The 15,553-nt window shown below is 43.0% G+C and overlaps 1 protein-coding gene and 1 long non-coding RNA gene across 2 annotated transcripts in view; both read left to right on the top strand.

Annotated features, from left to right (window-relative positions):
• The window catches only part of LOC139530510 (ALK tyrosine kinase receptor-like), a 745,539-nt gene that overhangs the window by 256,209 nt on the left and 473,777 nt on the right, over positions 1-15,553 (top strand). The gene's annotated exons all lie outside the window — the stretch shown is intronic.
• LOC139530511 (uncharacterized) lies at positions 12,633-14,806 on the top strand. The gene is made up of 2 exons (XR_011666057.1): positions 12,633-13,428; positions 13,834-14,806. It is a non-coding gene; the product is annotated as an uncharacterized lncRNA (long non-coding RNA).

Below are 15,553 nucleotides of genomic sequence, written 5' to 3'. Positions count from 1 at the left end.
TTTTCTTTCCAACCTTTTCAACCCTTTACAAATCAACAACCCTTTTTATACGATCCACCGCTAATGAGAAAGTATAGATTCGTTATTTAAAGCATTTGCCTTTCATCTACCGCAAAGCAATGGAGGAATGGAGAAATCAGAGACCATAGACACCTGGTTGCTGTTGAAAGCCTCTACCTCCTAATGCACTGACCAACCTTGAGGGCTTTAAGCCACAATGAGCTCAATCACTCACTCGTTTTCCACAGCAGCCCTATGTCAACTCTAGCCTAGCTCTTTCACTGCCCTGGGTATGGGAATGTTTCTTCCAACTCATTTCACAATGAATGTCCTTAATTGAACCTTACCTGAAAATGACCTGAAAAGAGTATCACTCAAATAACAGAACTGAAAGATACCATTGATATGTAAATGCATTAGGCTTTTTGTTGGGCCAAAGATCCCAGTCTGGAAACCACTGCCCTACCTTGAGGATGAAATGACAAAGCCAAGCAGGTTGTGTAATTCTTTACACTTCCAGATGGTGGCGCTCCACCACCGTTCAGCCCGCCTTAATGCCTGCTCAGCCAATTACCTCTGACAAGGAGATGCACTGTCAGCCTGCATTCACTCAGTCTGTAACTAACTAGAGAAGACGAAAAAGACAATTCAAACAAGGGGTAGTAATTAAAGCTACAAAATACATTTAAAAGAAAAGTCAGGGGTTAAAAAATGAGTTATCCCTGATGTTCGTTGGGATGTAATTACAATACCGTCTGCAATCTGTCCAATTCTATCAAATCACACCAAAGTTTATTGTCCGCGTACACGGTTTAGAAGATGTTATAGTGGGTGCAGCTAAATGCTTGTGTTACTAGCTCCTAACAGTGCAGTAAAATTTTTAAACAAGTATTCATCAAAACTTGAAACAAGAAATCATAAATGTCAGGACGAATCCAGTTAACAACCCAAATCACAATGTATCAGTAATCCAAATTCAATCTATGAGTATATAGACCCCAAAAATATACTAAGAATACAGTATATAAATACAGGTGGTGTGAATAAAGAGTGTAACAGAAATGCAATGTACACTAGCAGATTTATTAGAATGAGCATGTGCAAATAATACAGCATAATACTACACAGTGTAAAAAAACAGTATAAAAGAAACGGTCCCGTTCTTTAAAAATCCTTACGAGTCTATTGACACACCTGTGCGTGAATTTAAGTAGCATAATAAAAATATAAAATCAAATGTATTTATATAGCCCTTCTTACATCAGCTGATATATCAAAGTGTTGTACAGAAACCCAGCTTAAAACCCCAAACAGCAAGCAATGCAGGTGTAGAAGCACTGTGGCTAGGAAAAACTCCATAAAAAGGCCAAAACCTAGGACGAAACCTAGAGAGGAACCAGGCTATGAGGGGTGGCCAGTCCTCTTCTGGCTGTGCCGGGTGGAGATTATAACAGAACATGGCCAAGATGTTCAAATGTTCAGCATGATCAAATAATAGTAATCACAGTGAGTGAACAGGTCAGTGTTCCATAGCCGCAGGCAGAAAAGTTTAAACTGGAGCAGTAGCAGCACGGCCAGGTGGACCGGGGACAACAAGGAGTCATAATGCCAGGTAGTCCTGAGGCATGGTCCTAGGGCTCAGGTCCTCCGAGAGAGAAAAAGAAAGAAAGAGAGAATTAGAGAGAGCATACTTAAATTCACACAGGACACCGGATAAGACAGGAGAAATACTCCAGATATAACAGACTGACCCTAGCCCCCCGACACACAAACTACTGCAGCAAAAATACTGGAGGCCATCAAATTCCGTCAGTTTAAGCTAGAGATATCTGGCATTGGGCTGCGTCTCAAACCACCGCACTCGCCTATGTCAACCTTCCTCATCTGCGGTGGAAGGTGGCAGAGCTACAGCGGTGCTTGTCAGACCATGAGACAGCTCGAAAAATCGGTCTTCTCAGGTAAACGTCTGTAGCGTCCGAACTATAGACTAATACCCCTACGGAGAGATGAGACTAACTCTCACGTTGGTGTTCTCCGTTTTTGAAGAATCTCAAATATAAAATATATTTATTTAACGCTCTTTTGGTTACTACATGATTCCATATGTGTTATTTCATAGTTTTGATGTCTTCACTATTATTCTACAATGTAGAAAATAGCACAAATAAAGAAAATGAGTAGATGAGTCCAAACTTTTGACTGGTACTGTATATATATACTGTATATCTTTTTTTATACCAATAGGGGTCTTAAAATGTAAAATCAAATAGCTAAATGATCCATGGTATAACCATCTGAAAACAATATGTTAGCTAAGTAACCCTCCCACCCCCCAAAAGGCTAAGCCTTTTAGAGGTTAATCAATGTTTCTATATAAATCAAATAAAATGTTATTTGTGAAATGCTTCATAAACAACAGGTGTAGATGAACAAATACAGTACATGGGACAGCAACATTGGTTATGTGTATGGGCGTATGTATATGTGGGTACAGAGTCTGTGTTTGTGTGTGAGCTTGGGTTTGTGTTTTCTTGTGAGTCTAGCTTTGTCTATTACTTACTACGGGAATACTACTCTCACTAACTACAGGGGATGGCGTGATGGCTCTTCAGCACTCTAATGGCCTGGAGATTGAAGCTGTATTTCAGTCTTTCGGTCCCGGCTTTGATGCACTTGTACTTTCTCCTTCTGTTAGCAGTGAACACATTGTGACTCGGGGGCTGAAGTCCTTAATGATCTTCTTGGACTTCCTTTGGCACTGAGTGCTGTAAGTGTGCCCCTGGTGATGCGTTGGGCTGACCATACCACCCTCTGGAGAGCCATTCGGTTGAGGGCGGTGCAGTTGCCGTACCAAGCTGTGATGCAGCCCGACAGAATGCTCTCACTTGTGCATCTATGGAAGTTTGTGATGGACTTAGGGGCCATGCAAAATGTCTTCAGCCGCCTGAGGTTATAGAGGCACTGTTGCACCTTCTTCACGACGGTGTTGGTGTGGTGGGACCATTTCCGGTCCTTAGGGATGTGCACACAAAGGAACTTGAAGCTTATGACCCTCTCCACTGCGGCCCTGTCTCCTGAAGTCCACGATCAGCTCTTAGTTCATGTTGAGGGAGTGGTTATTTTCCTAGGACCACTCCGCCAGTGCTCTAAACTCCTCCCTGTAGGCTGTATCGTCGTTGGTAATCAGGCCTACCACTGTCGTATTGTCAGCAAACTTGATCATTGAGTTGGAGTCGTGCGAAGCCACGCAGTCATGGGTATACAGGGAGTACAGGAGGGGGCTGAGCACACACCCCTTGGGGGCCCCGTGTTGTGGATCAGCGTGGCAGAGGCGCTGTTGACTACCCTCACCACCTGTCAGGAAGTCTAGTTGCACAGGGAGGGCATCAGACCCAGGACCCCAAGCTTAGTCACAAGCTAAGGAGGGCACTATGGTGTTGAAAGCAGAGCTGTTGTCGATAAACAGCATTTTCACATACAGTTGAAGTCGGAAGTTTACATACACTTAGGTTGGAGTCATTAAAACTTGTTTTTCAACCACTCCACAAATTTTTTGTTAACAAACTATAGTTTTGGCAAGTCGGTTAAGACATCTACTTTGTGCATGACACAAGTAATTTTTCCAACAATTGTTTACAGACAGATTATTTCACTTATAATTCACTGTATCACAATTCCAGTGGGTCAGAAGTTTACATACACTAAGTTGACTGTGCATTTAAACAGATTGGAAAATTCCAGAAAATTATGTAATGGCTTTGCTGCAGGAGGGACTGGTGCACTTCACAAAATAGATGTCATCATGAGGAGGACAATTATGTGGATTTATTGAAGCAACATCTCACGACATCAGTCAGGAAGTTAAAGCTTGGTCGCAAATGGGTCTTCCAAATAGACAATGACCCCAAGCATACTTCCAAAGTTGTGACAAAATGGCTTAAGGACAACAAAGTCAAGGTATTGGAGTGGCCATCACAAAGCCCTGACCTCAATCCTATAGAACATTTCTAAGCAGAACTGGAAAAGCGTGTGAGAGCAAAGATGCCTACAAACCTGACTCAGTTACACCAGCTCTGTCAGGAGGCAACTTATTGGGGGAAGCTTGTGGAAGGCTACCCAAAACATTTTACCCCAATTAAACAATGTAAAGGCAATGCTACCAAATACTAATTGAGTGTATGTAAACTTCTGACCCACTGGGAATGTGAAATAAAAATGAAAGCAAATAAAAGCTGAAATAAATTTTTTTCAATAAAGTGGTGATCCTAACTGACCTAAAGCGGGGAATTTTTACTCAGATTAAATGTCAGGAATTGTGAACAACTGAGTTTAAATGTATCTGGCTAAGGTGCATGTAAACTTCCGACTTCAACTGTAGGTATTCCTCTTGTCCAGGTGGGATAGGGTGGCGATTGCATCTTCTGTGGATCTGTTGGGGCGGTATGCAAATTGTAGTGGGTCTAGGGTTTCGGGCAAGTTGGAGTTGATAGGGTCCTTTGCTAGCCTCTCAAAACACTTCATGATGATAGAGGTGAGTGTTACGGGGCGATAGTCATTTAGTTCAGTTACATCAGCTTGCTTGGGTACAGGAACAATGGTGCACGTCTTGAAGCAACTGGGGACAACAGACTGGTATAGGGAGAGGTTGAATATGTCCGTAAACACTCCAGCTAGCTATTCCTGGCATGCACCAAGGACGCGGCTTGGTATACCATCCAGCCTTGCGAGGGTTAACACGCTTGAAATTCCTATTCAAATCAAACTTTATTTGTCACATGCGCCGAATTCAACAAGTGTCGACTTTACCGTGAAATGCTCTTATCCAACAGTGCAGTTCAAGAAGAGTTAAGAAAATATTTACCTAGTAGATTAAAATAAAAAGTAACACAATAAGAATAACAATAACGAGGCTATATACAGGGGGCACCGGTACCAAGTCAGTGTGCGGGGATACAGGCTAGTAGAGGTAATTTGTACATATAGGTGGGGGTGAAGTGACTATGCATAGATAATAAAGAGCGAGTAGCAGCGGTGTACAAAGGGGAGGGGGGGGTCAATGTAAATTGTCCGGTGGCGATTATATTAATTGTTCAGCAGTCTTATGGCTTGGGGGTAGAAGCTGTTGAGGAGCTTCCGGAACCATTTGCCGTGCGGTAGCAGAGAACACAGTCTATAACTTGGGTGACTGGAGTCTCTGACAATTTTATGGGCTTTCCTCTGACACCGTCTATTGTATAGATCCTGGATGGCAGGAAGCTTGGCCCCAGTGATAAACTGGGCCGTTCGCAACTACCCTCTGTAGCACCTTGCTGTCAGATGCCGAGCAGTTGCCATACCAGACGGTGATGCAACCGGTCACGATGCTCTCGATGGTGCAGCTGTAGAACCTTTTGAGGATCTGGGGACCCATGCCAAATTTTTTCAGGCTCCTGAGGGGGAAAAGGTTTTGTCGTTCCCGCTTCACGACTGTCTTGATAAGTGTGGACCATGATAGTTTGTTGGTGATGTGGACACCAAGGAACTTGAAACTCTCTACCCATTCCACTACAGCCCTGTCGATGTTAAGGGGGGACTGTTTGGCCCGCCTTTTCCTGTAGTCCACGATCAGCTCCTTTGTCTTGCTCACATTGAGGGAGAGGCACCACACTGCCAGTTCTCTGACCTCCTCCCTATAGGCTGTCTCATCATTGTTGTTGATCAGGCCTACCACTGTTGTGTCGTCAGCAAACTTAATGATGGTGTTGGAGTCGTGTTTGGCCACGCAGTCATGGGTGAACAGGGAATACAGGAGGGGACTAAGTACACACCCTGAGGGGCCCCAGTGTTAAGGATCAGCGTGGCAGACGTGTTGTTGCCTACTCTTCCCACCTGGGGCAGTCCGGGCAGGAAGTCCAGGATCCAGTTGCAGAGGGAGGTGTTTAGTCCCAGAGTCCTTAGCTTGGTGATGAGCTTTGTGGGCACTATGGTGTTGAACGCTGAGCTGTAGTCAATGAACAGCATTCTCACTAAGGTGTGTCTTTTGTCCAGGTGAGAAAGGGCAGTGTGGAGTGCGATTGAGATTGCGTCATCTTTGGATCTGTTGGGGCGGTATGCGAATTGGAGTGGGTCTAGTGTGTCCGGGAGGATGCTGTTGATGTGAGCCATGACCAGCCTTTCACGTCAGCTACAGATATCAGAAGGCTGCAGTCCTCGTGAGCAGTGGGGGCCCACGACGGCTGCTCTGTGTTCTTTTCCTTTCGAAGCAAAGAATGTGATCTGATTTGCCGAAGGGCGGTGTAGGGCCTTGTAAACAGTCACGAAAGTGAGAGTAACAGTGATCTTCTCTCCCTGTGTGGCACAGGCGAATTGTTGGTGAAATTTTGGGAGAATTTTTAAAGTTCCCAGTTACAACAAATGTGGCCTTGGGATGTGCAGTTTCCAGTTTGCTCAAAGTCCTATGTAGTTCCTTGAGTGCCGCTGTGGTGTCGGCTTGAGGGGGGATATAAACGGCCATGGCAATAACCAATGTGAATTTTCTTGGGAGGTAATGGGGTCGGCGTTTGATGGTGAGGTATATCAGATTGGGATAGCAAAAGGTCTTCAGTTTTTTTTACTTTTTTACAATCACACCAAGAGTTATTAATCATGAAATATACTCCTCCACCTTTTGCTTTTCTTGGAGGGTTCTTCCTGTCTGTGCGATGTACGGAGAAGCCAGCAGGCGTATGGCCTAGGAAGGAGTATCTTGCGTGAGCAATGACTCTGTAAGACAAATTATGTTACAATCTCTCATGTCCCTCTGGAAGGAAATCCTCGCCCTGAGTTTGTCTACCTATTGTCCAGAGACTGTATATTAGCAAGTAATATACTCAGAGGTGGTGGGTGGTTTGCCCTCCTACAGAGTCTGACTAGAACACTGGCTCTCATTCCTTTCATCCCCACTCAAGCCGACACCACAGCAGCACTCAAGGAACTAGAGAACTAAGAAATAACACACATAAAAACAAAATTGACTAGGAGCTAGAAGGTGGTAGGTGAATTAACAAGAGCATGCCACATTGGTGATGTCCCGGAACCCTTTGTTTGTGGTGGGTTTGTATGTTTGTGTATGTATGGGGGGGGGGGGGGGGTAAATGTGCATAGTGGTAAATGTGTACGTAATGATTTAGGTTGAGCTTTGGCTGAAACAGCGATTTCAATCTTGAGGCCAATTGGTTATTATAGTTTACCAACTCCATAGGCATTGGCTATACATTTTATTCAGCACAGACATCTGGGACCAGGCTATGTCTGCTCTGTTCAATGCTTTCAAACGTTTATCATCCCTTTGCAAACATGTACAGTGTCTTATAACTGGCAAGGGTTGACAGTTATGGTTTACAGTAGTGGATTATGGTCCTTTCCTGAAATCTGATTGGTAGACTGCAAATTGGATAATTTGACCTGTAGTATTATCAAAGACCTCGAGATGTTGTGATGTGCACTTTCAAACTCATCGAAAATAGGCTTAAAAAATTATCCACATAATCTCACACATAAACTTCCAATACAGCCATAATACAGTGGCAATAAAAAGTATGTGAACCCTTTGGAATTACCTGTACTTTTGCATAAATGGTAATACAATTTGATCTGATCTTCATCTAGGTCACAACAATAGACAAACACAGTCTGCTTAAACTAATAGCACACAAACAATTATACGTTTTCATGTCTTTATTGAACACACCGTGTAAACATTCACAGTGCAGGGTGGAAAAAGTATGTGAACCCTTGGATTTAATAACTGGTTGACCCACCTTTGGCAGCAATAACCTCAACCAAACTTTGGACCATTCCTCTGAAACCAAACTGTTTCAGTTCAGCAATATTCTTGACCGCTCTCGAGGTCATGCCACAGCATCTCAATCGGGTTGAGGTCAGGACTCTGACTTGGCCACTCCATTAGGCGTATTTTCTTCTGTTGAAGCCAATCTGTTGTTGATTTACTTCTGTGTTGGGTCGTTGTCCTGTTGCATCACCCACCTTCTGTTGAGCTTCAATTGGCGGACAGATAGCCTTACATTCTCCTGCAAAATGTATTGATAAACTTCGGAATTCATTTTTCCGTTGATGATAGCAAGCTGTCCAGGCCCCGAGGCTCCAAACCATGATGCTCCTTTCACCATACTTTACAGTTGGGATGAGGTTTTGATGTTGGTGTGCTGTGCCTTTTTTTCTCCACACATAGTGTTGTCTGTTCCTTCCAAACAACTCAACTTTAGTTTAATCTGTCCACATAATATTTTGCCATTAGCACTGTGGAACATCCAGATGCTCTTTTGCGAACTTCAGATGTGCAGCAATGTTTTTTTTGGACAGCAGTGGCATCTTCTGTGGTGTCCTCCCATGAACACCATTCTTGTTTAGTGTTTTACGTATCGTAGACTCATCAACAAAGATGTTAGCAAGTTCCAGAGATTTCTGTAAATCTTTAGCTGACACTCTAGGATTCTTCTTAACCTCATTGAGCATTCTGCGCTGTGCTCTTGCAGTCATCTTTGCATGTCGGCCACTCCTAGGGAGAGTAGCAACAGTGCTGACCTTTCTCCATTTATAGACAATTTGTCTTACAGTGGACTGATGAACATCAAGGCTTTTAGAGATACCTTTGTAACCCTTTCCAGATTTATGCAAGTCAACATTTCTTATTCTTGGGTCTCAGGGCAGCTCTAACCAACATCTCCAATCTCGTCTCATTGGTTGGACTCCACATTAACTGACTCCTGACTCCAATTAGGTTTTGGAGAAGTCATTAGCCTAGACGTTCACATACTTTTTCCAACCTACACTGTGAATGATTAAATGATGTATTCAATGTAGACAAGAAAAATACAATAATTTGTATGTTATTAGTTTAAGCAGACTGTGTTTGTCTGTTGTGATTTAGATGAAGACCAGATCTAATTTTATGACCAATTTATGTAGAAATCCAGATAATTCCAAAGGGTTCACATTCTCACACATACAGTATACCGCCAGTACATCCACAATTAGTCATTCATCTACCAGGCTAAAGTGTGAGCTACACTACATGACCAAAAGTATGTGAACACCTGCTTGTCGAAAATCTCATTCCAAAATCATGAGCAATAATATGGAGTGGGACTCCCCCGTTTGCTGCTATAACAGCCTCCATTCTTTTGAGAAGGCTTTCCACTAGATGTTGGAACCATGCTGCAGGGACTCAGTCACAAAAGCATTAGTGAGGTCAGGCACTGATGTTGGGTGAATAGGCCTGGCTCGCAGTTGGCGTTCCAATTCATCCCTAAGGTGTTTGATGGGGTTGAGGTCAGAGCTCTGTGCAGGCCAGTCAAGTTCTTCCACATCTATCTCAACAAACAAATTTTGTATGGACCTCGCTTTGTGCACGGGGGCATTGTCATTCTGAAACAGGAAGCGGCCTTCCCCAAACTGTTGTCACAAATAATTCTGTGCTTCAAACTTTATCATGTCATTGTATACTGTGGTATAAAGATTTTCCTTCCCTGGAACTAAGGGTCCTAGCCCGAACCATGAAAAACATCCCCAGACCATTATTCCTCCTCCACCAAACTTAACAGTTGTCACTATGCATTCGGGAAGGTAGCGTTCTCCTGGCATACACCAAACCAGATTCGCCCGTCGGAATGACAGATGGTGAAGCATGATTCATCACTCCAGACAACACTTGACATTGCGTATGGTGATCTTAAGCTTGTGTGAGGCTGCTCGCCCATGGAAACCCATTTTATGAACCTCCCGACGAACAGTTCTTGTGCTGAAGTTGCTTCCAGTGTCAGTTTGGAACTCGGTAGTGAGTGTTGCAACTGAGGACAGAAGATTTTTACGCGCTACCTGCTTCAGCACTCGGCGGTCCCGTTCTATGAGCTTGTATGGCCTACCACTTCTTGGCTTGGCAGTTGTTACTCTTAGATGTTTCCACTTCACAATAACAGCAGTTACAGTTGACCGGGTCAGCTGTAGCAGGGCAGAAATTTCATTGAAAGTCACTGACCTCTTCAGTAATGCCATTCTACTGCCAAAGTTTGTCTATAGAGATTGCTTGCCTCTGTGCTCGACTTCAAACACCTGTGGTGTTGCTAAAATAGCCGAATACACTAATTTGAAGTAGTGTCCACATTTTCTATATTGTGTATTTTAGTGGCCCGATTATTTCTCATTTTGGCTTGAATGGCCCATCGATCCAGCGACTCCAATCAATTTGTTTCCTGATGGCCAATGTCCTTCCATATTCGATTCTATATCCTTTAAGATCATGCTGAAAATAATTGAATCCTTACTCAATTAATCAGCTTATTGATCTTGACCTGAGCCAATGGGAGACGTGTGTAATGGCAAAGTAAAAGCCAAAGCTTGCATTCATCCATGGAATTATCCTGGTTGATTTTTGCACTCGAGCACCGGAGCTCATTTATAGGAAGAGTAAATTTTCTTCCAGTGGAGAACTCTACGTAACAAATGGCACCATTTCCTTTATATAATGCACTACTTTTATATAGGGCTCTGGTCAAAAGTAGGTCAACTCTTGGAGAGTTCGAGTGTTCTTCAAATGTCATCTGAGGGGTATATCAGGTCTTTTCCAGAAGCCCTCTCTGGTGGTGCACATGGTCACACCTGTACCCCAACCACCGCCTCTTGTGTGTTTGATTAATTTGGTTCTTTGATGGTTGGTTCCCCAAGGTGGTTCCTGTTCGGTGAGCGTGAGTGGAGGAAACGCGTAGGGTTACACACAAGGCCATATATTGTACACACATACAGTATGGCTACAAATATACATACACACGCACATGCAGGGTTACACACACACACACACACACACACACACACACACACACACACACACACACACACACACACACACACACACACACACACACACACACACACACACACACACACACACACACACACACACACACACGTAGTGCTTCTAATGCCGACGTGTGGTAATCTGGCTTTCCATTTGCTGTGATCAGACATACTCTGGCTCCTCCTGGAAACATGCATCTTGGGCTGGCTCTCTATTCGCTCGTACCTTTCTGGGAGGCATTGAAAGCATCCAGCATCGAAGACTACTTGCGTGTTTTGAAACCGGCTCGCCTGTTCTCACCTTCCACACACTTTGTCCTTCTCTTTTTTCTCAACCGTCGGTTGAATCAAAGATAGAGACGTCAGCTGAACAATGGCGGGTGCCCTTAAGCCTGTCTACCTCCTCGCAAGGATTAGGGTATTTCTCATGGGGAACTTGTTGCCTTTCCCAGAATAAAATGAAAAGCCTTTGTATGGTAAAGCTCTGTATTTTCCCCCTAACACCTTTCGGAGGCGTCAAAAGTATATATGTATCACTCTGGTGCGGTTTCGTGAGTCTTGTCTTTGAAACTGACTATAAACCTCCCTGAGTTTCTCCTACTGCCGCAGCTCTCTGAAAAGTTTATGTCTGCAGGGATGAGGGAGGATTTCAAGGAAGGGCGGATGATAGGACACGTTATTCTATTCTATTCTGTTTATCATGTTGGCTAGGATAGGAAGGTATTGTCTGGACAAGGCAGAGTGAAAACAGACCAGAACATTAGCCAGAGTAATGACGACTGCCTTTCACAGATGAAAATGAAATTAGAGGGGCACCACGGCCCTCATTTAGGGCAATACCCTGCGGGCCAGACTCCCATTGGGTCTCCAAAATGTGCCTAATAAAAGGGTAGAGGTTGGGAAACCAAGTGTGAATGAGGCCGTGGTGTCTTCGATCAAGCCAAACGAATAGGCCGTAAATTACACGTTGGCGACTAATAAAATGAGTCTGTGATTAGAACTAAATGAGCGCAAAGTTGGGCCAGGTGAGACCTTTTGATTGCCCATTGTTGTACTTTTATCATATCTAATAGCTTAGCCAGCAAGACAAAATATTGATATTTTTGAGAAGTGACCCAAGATAAATCAATTAATTCACTTCTTCGGGATCAGTGTCCCTTCCACGGGCCGGTTGAACTAACATAGGCTAATGCGATTAGCATGAGGTTGTAAGTAACAAGAACATTTCCCAGGACATAGACATATCTGATATTGTCAGAAAGCTTAAATTCTTGTTAATCTAACTGCACTGTCCAATTTAGAGTAGCTATTACAGTGAAAGAATACCAGGCTATTGTTTGAGGAGAGTGCACACAATTTTGAACATGAAAAGTTACTAATAAACAGGAAAAGTTACTAGGCACATTTGGGCAGTCTAGATACAATATTTTGAACAGAAATGCAATGGTCCATTGGATCAGTCTAAAATGCAATGGTCTAAAACGTTGCACATACACTGCATACACATACACTGCACCTGGGCTGGAATAATACATTTGTCTTTCTCTTGCATTTCAAAGATAATGGTACAAAAAAATTACAAAAGAACGGTTGGTATTTTCTTTGTATTATCTTTTACCTGATCTATTGTGTTATATTCAACTACATTCCTTTCACATTTCCACAAACGTCAAAGTGTTTCCTTTCAAATGGTACCAAGAATATGCATATCCTTGCTTCAGGGCCTGAGCTACAGGCAGTTAGATTTGGGTATGTAATTATAGGCGAAAATGTGAGAAAAAAAACAGGCGGATCCTTTAACCCTTTCATGCGTGAGTTCCAAATATCTCTAACGGTCGCCCCAGCGTGAGTTTTTTTATGCACGTGATATTAGAAAGTTCTCTCCATTCCAGAATGTGTTTGTTATGTAACAGTACATTTCATCCGCGCTGCCTCAAACAAAAGCACGCAGCCTGTTTTTATTTGTCAATTTTAAATTATTTTCTAACAAGTTTTTTATTTTCTAATAACAGTTTGAAATTAGGTGTGTTCCGCCTCATTCATTCACATAAAAGTAGTCATTTTTACTTTTGCGGACCAATTAATTTTTTTGACATTTCTGACCCGGACAAAATTCCCCAAACACTTCTCAATTGTTTGTGCAGGACATTTACTCATCTGACGTCCTGCATACACGTGTTCATATTATTCCACCTGTCGCCTGCATCGAAATCAACGTTGTTTTCGTTACCAATAATACCTTTGGAAATGCGTGCGTTTCTATCAAAGTGCCTTATTACGTTATAATAGTTTCTGCATGTCGTGTTATGTCGTTTCTACTGTAGCATCATGTTTTTGTGTATATTCCTTATAACCGCGGACACGCGATGTAACGTTACTCATTTCATAACATTTATGGTGTTATACTCAATGCTTAGGTAGCTAGCTACATTCTCCTATTAGCTCTGGAAAACAATGCTAATTGCGTCAGGGAAGTATTAGCATGTGTTGTATTTTGAAGCTACCCTGGCCTTATGACTCCCAAGTGGCACAGCGTCTCAGTGCTAGAGGCGTCACTCCAGACACCCATCTTCAAATCAAGACTGCGTTTCTATCAAAGTAAGTGCCTAATTACGTTATTGTGTCGTGTTATACCGTTTCTACTATAGCTCACTGTGTGAATGGAGCATAATATATTTGTATATATTCCTTATAACCGCGGACACGCGAGGTAACGTTACTCATGTTACTCACCTTTTATGGTGTTATATTCAATCGTGCTTATGTAGCTAGTTACATTATTCTATTAGTTCTGTAAAACAATGCTAAATGTGTCAGAAGTATTGGCATGTTGTATTTTGACGCTACCCTGGAAAAATAGAAAAATATCTTATACCACTTGGTCGTTTTCTGAGTGCATTCCACAAAGCTGTTTATCATCCACTGCCCCCATTTTGAGGTAATAGTCAAGCACGCAGTCTGGTTTCATGTTTCTCTGTCTGGTTTGTTTCTCTCTCCGGTCAGGTGGTCCACCTTCCCTGTGGCCGACATGGTTGCTGTATGGACAGTGGAGAGGACATGGACGTCTCGTTTGTCATGCCACTTTACTGCCAGCTGTTAACATTTCTTATTTTGTATAACGGGTCATTTAGGATGGTAGTAGCGTTGATGAAATGCAGTCATAGCAGCAGAACTAGAAAGCAGTCTTTACTGTCACCAGGAATGTATACATTTCACTAATTGTGGTTGTCCCCCACTCCTGGCTCTCTCTTATCCTTTAGCTCCAAGGCATAGCGATTGGTCTCTACTATGTCTCCCACCAGCTCCTCTGTCAGAAACAACTTGAAGCACTCTGCCTCAGTTGGAAATGGCAAGGGGCGTTGCACTCCAGACTGGGACTCATCAAAGCAAACAGCAGGGCCAGGAGGGGTGAAACAGCAGGGCCAGGAGGGGTGAAACAGCAGGGCCAGGAGGGGTGAAACAGCAGGGCCAGGAGGGGTGAAACAGCAGGGCCAGGAGGGGTGAAACAGCAGGGCCAGGAGGGGTGAAACACAAGGGCCAGGAGGGGTGAAACAGCAGGGCCAGGAGGGGTGAAATGACTGGTGGCCTTCCAGCTACCACAGAACTCCTGTACTTCATCCACTGTTGGTATGCCTCCATCACCACCAGCATCTTCAAAGGGAACTGGGACTTTGTCAGTGGACAAGGGAAATTCAGATTCAGGGTTCTCAATGGCTACAAGGTTGGGGGGCAGCTCCTCACTGTCACTGTCAGAATCTGATTCCTGACTTTCATACTCAGACTCATTGTCAGAATTTAAAAAAATCTCCAGAATTTCCACATTTGTTTGTTGTCTCCTTTTGAAAGACATTGCTAATGCTTCAGCTCATCTCACTAGCTACATACATAAACAATAACATTGAATGGTTTAGAGTGAGAGGGTACGTGGTTGACTGCCGGCACGCGCCACTTGTATCAATAAATCACTATCAGAAAATGTTTTGTGTGGCAATCATTTGTGTATTTACGGTTTTATTCACATGTTTTCAAATCTAGGTGACAAATCATGCATTCCGATTCTTGCACAGATTGTAATGGGCACATATTATGTGTGTAAAATACTTTTTTGAAGGTTGTACTGATTATGATGAGCTAAGCTAATTCCAGCTGTGTAGTCATGTTTGTTGACATTCAATGCATTCTGGGTTCACGTAATCGTCTGTTTGACCAAAGATGTTATAACAAAATGAGGTGAGTAAGAGTTCACTCGTTTTTTGAGGACTTCCGGAAATGAATGGTGGGATGTGAACGACGGTAGACGACACACCCCTTCAACATGCATACTATAAACAGACCAAACTCATCTCGTCTTCTCTTATTATCTTCGGTTTCTGTGAGGAAAAAAATGCATGGCTGCGTGCTGAAACTAATCGTCGGATTACTTTCGATTTCTAAAAAGTGCTTTACCTAATTATTTCGATCAATGGTGTGCTCACCCGTGATGTGATTAATTATACATAGTAATTGCTATTAGCTAATTCATATTGTAGTTTGTCAGCCGAGAGTTAGAAAATATGACTGCTTGTGTTGGGTCAATCTTTCCTCAGCGCTAGGACAAATGTAGCCTACATTTTTCCGGTTAGGATGATTGTGTTATGCTATATATTCTTCTGTGAATATCTGAACATTGAATCCAAAAATAAACTGCTCACATTCTGGACATAACTTTGTAAGGACTGTGTTT

Source organism: Salvelinus alpinus, chromosome 9, assembly GCF_045679555.1.
Source record: "Salvelinus alpinus chromosome 9, SLU_Salpinus.1, whole genome shotgun sequence".
Lineage (NCBI taxonomy): Eukaryota > Metazoa > Chordata > Actinopteri > Salmoniformes > Salmonidae > Salvelinus > Salvelinus alpinus.
Note: the sequence above shows the minus strand (reverse complement) of the source record. Positions and strands in the feature narration are given on the sequence as shown.